Genomic DNA, 6019 nt, shown 5'->3' on the forward strand with positions numbered 1-6019 from the left:
TAAGGGCTCTTTTCAAGCTGGCCACATCCCCTTTAGGGTGGTGGTCCCCACTGGGTTGCCTGGCTAGCCTGGGTGAGGGGCTGAGGGCCATTTTCAGGCTGGCCAAGCCCTCCGGCGACGGAAGCTCACAGTCTTTCCTTTTCTTCTTTTTTTCTTTATTCTGGGATTTATTTACCTTCTATGACTGTCACTGGAGCTGAGAGCTGGCTTTAGCTCTGAGGCCCGGCTGTTGAAAGCAGGGATCTGTGTTTGTTTGGATTCTATAATTGAAACACTGTTGCGATCCTGCTGGCTCGAGGCCGGCTGACTGAAAGCAGGTTTCTGGGGTTTGTTTAACTTCTATAAATGCAACATTGTTTCTTAGAGTGCAGCTCAGAGGCCAGCAGTGGCAGGCGGGGAACCTTGGCTTCTTCCATCACTGGAGCAAGCAAGCCTCCTGTTCGCTTCAGCTGCCTGGCTGCTGGCCGCCATCTTTGTTGGCAGTTAATTTGCATATAGCCCTGATTAGCCAATGGGAAGCATGTCGGAGGTATGGTTAATTACCATGTTTGTCTATTATTAGATAGGATAGTGCTTAGAAAATAAAAGCAAAAATTCACATAGCTCTTTCTTACCCCTGCAGTTGACCTGGGCATAGAGTATGTTTTTAATTATGATCACCTTTGCCATCCCCCATGTCATATAAGTATGTTGTACAAACATCAATGCATGCCCAATCAATCTAATCTAGAAAGAAATCTGCTATCTAGTTGTCCATACCCCAGTATATCTCTTCTGCCTTACCCCAGAAATCATGTAATTGTGCTTCTCAGGAGACCTATGGTTGATAAAATTATTATTTATAGAAAAAGTCCTATAATTTTCCTCTGGGGTGGGTAGCACTTTGCTTTTAATAAGGGCTGAGCTTCCTTTTCAGTGGGATAGTGGGTCTGGGTGGCTTTAGACAAGTATGAGTTTTTGGTGCTCCTACCTAGTCCTTTAAATACCTCTCTTCCATCGTACATTGCTGGTGCCCTAACTGCCAAGGTTTCCCCCACCATGACACACCCTGAGACTTGTTCTAAGTCTAGTGGCTCTCCATACCTTTCCAAAATATATGAGTAGCAGATAATCTGAAAGGCAAGTTAATCTCTCCTATCATGTAAATGGGAATGAATACATATTGGTGAACTTAAGCATTAAGCCTGGGGATTCATCTTCATCTTCATGTTAGCATGACTGACACATCTACTCAGTGGGATGTTCTGTGCTAGTTCAAAGGGGTAAGGGGGCAGGAGGACTTTCCTGCTCAAGGGGTGTATAGCACAATAGTGGAATGTCAGTATGAATCTATTTAATTGGGGAGCTGAAATGGAGCATATTTAGGATAGGTTCTCTTTGAGTTACTTTACTATGAATAATTTCTGGTCCTTTGTACAGACATTTTTGTTTTACCCTTTGGGCTGTAGGTCCGTCAAGGTCTTTTAGGTTCCACACAGAGTTCCTCGGCCACTGTGGACTAGCAAAAATCATTAGTTGCTCTAGGTGTTCCTTACAATAGCGATGCATTGTGTAGTTTTATACAAAGTGAACGGAACATTTTAAAAATGCAAATTAACAGCCCTGACCGGTTTGGCTCAGTGGATAGAGCGTCAGCCTGTGGACTGAGGGGTCCCGGGTTCGATTCCGGTCAAGGGCATGTACCTTGGTTGCGGGCACATCCCCAGCAGAGGGTGTGCAGGAGGCAGCTGATCGATGTTTCTCTCTCATCGATGTTTCTGACTCTCTATCCCTCTCCTTTCCTTTCTGTGGAAAATCAATAAAATATATTTTTTAAAAAAGGCAAATTAACAAACATTTTGGGGGCATATTTGTCTGCATAAACTTTTGCTATTAGGTACAACACTCAGTTTGGGATATGCTCGGTAATGGATAAAGACAATTTTTATGTTTGTAATTTCATGGATTATTAATGGTATATTCTTATTTTGTTACTCCTACTTGAAACAATACATAATTAAAATACATACTTAATGTAATTTTTTCATTTGTTTAGTGGCTACTATTATGATGAGTTCTTTCTAACTATGCTTTAATGAGGGGCAAAAAATGACCTGCAAGCGACAGTTATCCCAAGGTAGAAACAGTAGCTTCCTTGAAGGAATGAAACTTGGATTGAGCATGAGCCGACAGCCTCTGAGGTTTCTGCATCATAGGAATGATTGACTAGACAATCTGCACAGACCATTGCCATTCAGGATCATGCTAGTCTGGAGGTTCAAAATACATTGAGGTGTGTAGGGAGGTTACTTAACTCTCTATTTTAAAAATGGGCACTAGAGGGAGTATAACATCATAAATATTGCCTTTCAGCTGCCTTGCTTTTGGTAAGCTAGGAAGAAAATAATATTCAACTGCAAATACCTAGTTTATTTCGTATTCTAACAGTATTCTCTTTAAAATAGGAAATGTGCTGAAAAAAAATTTTGCAAAGAAACTCATGTAGTACATTCTATGTAACAATAATATGTATGTGAAGAGGCCAGAATTTAAAATCGTGTGGAAATGGATCTAGGTCAATAAGATGTTTTACACTGAGTATATTTTACCAAATTTAGTTAGGACTGTTGTTGTTATTGCTTTATTTGCCGTGGATATAGTTCCAATATTTATCTCTTAGTTTACCACTTTCTGTTATAGCTTTTCCATACATTTAAGATAACTACATCGCTAGAGAACTGGTTTGATTATAAAATAACAAAATTAATTTTTAATTCTTAGGATAAAAAAAGTAACAACTTCGTACCTGTCTTAGGAAAATTCAAAATGGGTATTTCTCAGGGATAAATGCACTGCTTAGTCATTTTCTAGGATTCATGGTTCTGCATTTTCCTCTTTTTTATTTTCATATTTCCATTAAAGACTTCTTATGTTTTCCCCAGTTTCTGTAAATAATTTGAAATACAGTCAAATTTTGACATAAGTCTCCAAGTTCTGTTTTGGATTGAACTTTTTATGTTTGACTATTTGGAGAAAAAAACTTAGAGTAATTTATAACCTATTTTGAAGCACTGAACATTAAAACATTTTTAAAGTTCAAAAGTAAAATATTTATGAAAAATTGAGATATTACCTTTTTATTGGCAAAATACATTTTAAACTGTATATACATAATTTTCATCAATGAAACAGTGCAGGTGTGTTATTTCAAATGTATTTTAATAAAAAGTGAATTTCTTAGCATCTTAACTATTTTAAAAACTTTTTAATTTTTCAAGTTACCCTACTGTCAGCATCAATGGCTACAAAGTAGTTTTCTCCTAACCTCTCAGTTCATTACAATAAGAAACACACACATCTTTTCGAGTGATGTGTCAGTGTGGAAGCAGCTATGTTATTGTGCTTTTATATTGCCTTTTAGGAAGAGACGGGCTGAGGGAGCTATCTGCTCTGGTTCCTTCTTACATCTGCCTCTGCTCGTCCGAATGATGCTGTCAGTGGGTCGGATCGGTTCATCCATTACCCAATTTGAAAATAAAACCAATCTCTAACCTTCCTCAAAAGCCAGGCCTATTTGTTTTATTTTATTTATGGTGAAAAAAGTTTAGCATAAAATTAATATTTGTTGTAGGCAACCTGAAATATGTAAATCATACTAGCAGAAAAAAAATTAAAAGATAAAGTGTTTTCCCCCTCCTCTTAGGCTTTGCTATCCCTCTGTGCAATTTGAATCTCCCTGGATATTTTCTGCACGATCTTTTATATATTCACATTATTATACATGTGTATTTCCTTTACTTTTTTTTTACAAAAATGAGGCCATTTGAAAAATACTCTTCTGTGGCTTTCTTTTTCCACAGAAACAATGTGTTTTTATGATGTTTCTGTGTCAGTACTTACAGAATTACTTCATTTTTTGGAGTTGCATAAAATCCCATATTTTATTTTGACTCCAGGTTCTTATTGAAAGGCATTTAAATTGTTTTCAGTTTTGCATTATGTCCAATAGTGCTGCAAGGCAGGAGAATAAACATCTTTGGGATCTTGTGCATATCCTACATTTTTATAATTAAAATGCTGTAGATGCTGGAAACATGGCTGGCTTATTATTTACTTTTTATTCATGGCCTATTTCCACAAAGCTTTTAAGATGTCTGTGTGTTATATTGGTCTGTGTCTCTGCAAGATATTTACTTTTACCAACAAAACATGTCGGTTGCCAACAATCGGATTTCAAAACAAAAAAAAATGCTAGTGCTTCTGAGTGTATCTTTACTGGAAAGTGAAAGAGAGAATGATTTGTCTGGATAACTCAGGTGGTAAACTCTTGTGCAAAATATTGGAAGAAAAAGAATCCCTTCAGTGAATTATCAGAATCACTGTGAGTTTAGACCAGTTTAGACCAGGTTGGTCAAATAGTAGATTGATTATTGGATACTAATATTTATGTTGTTGTTAATCAAATAGCATGCATTGAGAGATTAGGTAAAAATGTCATGGGCACACACTTTATAATATTCTGCAGTAATTAAAAGCAGCAAACTAAATGTACACAAAATAACATATATATATGTATATATATATTATAAGAGCACTGTTGAAAGGTTAAAAGTAATACAGAGTGATTCAAAAATCTTTATAAATCAATAACCTTTATTGATTACTAGGGTATAAATCAATGTACTTTGTTAAAATATACATATAACATTGTATGTTATATAAAATTCCTGCGAATTCAAGGCTATCAAATATGTTAGCATAGTTCTAGAAGGAAGAGTGAAATGGGATTGGGGAATACACATAAAAGACAGAAAATAAAACACAAAGAAAGAATAGATTTTAAACATTGTTTCCATGATTTTTATATATTTATTTATTTTTGGGGGGGGGGGATATTGATGTCTTTTTGTAAAAATTAATGGTTTATTTCCCAGGAACACTTTCTAAATTGATTTGTTCTTTGAATGTTTTTTTTTCTTCTTTCAAGTCGACAGTTGCTGAAATGAGTGCACAAGATATAATACTCATGCAATACTAAATGCAGTGATGGGATTTAGTATCTAGCTATATTTGTGTGGCTGTGACCTATGGTAGATTTTGGAGACTATCATAGGGGATCACCTGTATTTTGGGTCTACCTGGGACATTGTTCAAGGTGGTTAAATTGCTGGAAAGATGAGAGGTATATAAAGCTTTCTTATAACATGACCCCAACGTCTGGACACAAAAACAGCCCAGGTTTGACCTCTCCTTCCAGACTGTGTGAGATGTTCCAAGAGCTGGGAGCCGGGCCTGAGAGTGGGCAGGACAGTCCAACAGGCAAGGTGCAGAGCCAAAGGGAACGAAGAACTGCATCCCTTTCCCGAGTGAAAGATAAAACAAACAGCTAAAACGTCCATGGCACTTCCTGCGCACCCGGCCCAGTTCTCAGCACTTGACACATGATCCTCACAGCAAAGTGATAAGTTACAGGGGGGAAAACGGAGCCACAGAGAAATAAAGTCACTTGCCCAAGAACTTCCTGTTAGCGAATCATGGAACTGGGATAGAAACCCAGCAAGGCCGCCCAGCAGGTGTGGCACAGTGACTGTGAGCCGGGAGATTACTGTTCAGTTCCTGGTCAGGGCATATACTCAGGTTGAGGGCTCAATCCCCAGCGTGGGGCCTGCAGGAGGCAGCTGATCTATGATTCTTTCTTATCGTTGTTTCTATCTCTCTCTCCCTCTCCTTTCCTCTCTGAAATCAATAAAAATACATTTAACAGCAACAACAAAAGAAATCCAGCTGAAGATCCGGGTTCTTATCCACTGGGGCCTGGATGGCCGGTAGGGAAGGTGAAATAGGCAGCACAACCTGTTTATGGGGTAGGTTGCTCTGGGCTCCCAGAAGCTCAGGGGAGACAGAATCCCAAGATCTGCAGGGGAGGCCCACAGGCTGGGGGAAGGGTCAGGAAGTAGGAGGTGGGAGCAACCCCAGACGTTTTGTGGAGGCCAGAGGGTTGTGTGCTCTGGCCCGGCTGCGGGGAGACAGGGCTCTGAGG

The sequence above is a fragment of the Myotis davidii genome, unplaced genomic scaffold, assembly GCF_000327345.1.
Source record: "Myotis davidii unplaced genomic scaffold, ASM32734v1 scaffold168, whole genome shotgun sequence".
Classification (NCBI taxonomy): domain Eukaryota; kingdom Metazoa; phylum Chordata; class Mammalia; order Chiroptera; family Vespertilionidae; genus Myotis; species Myotis davidii.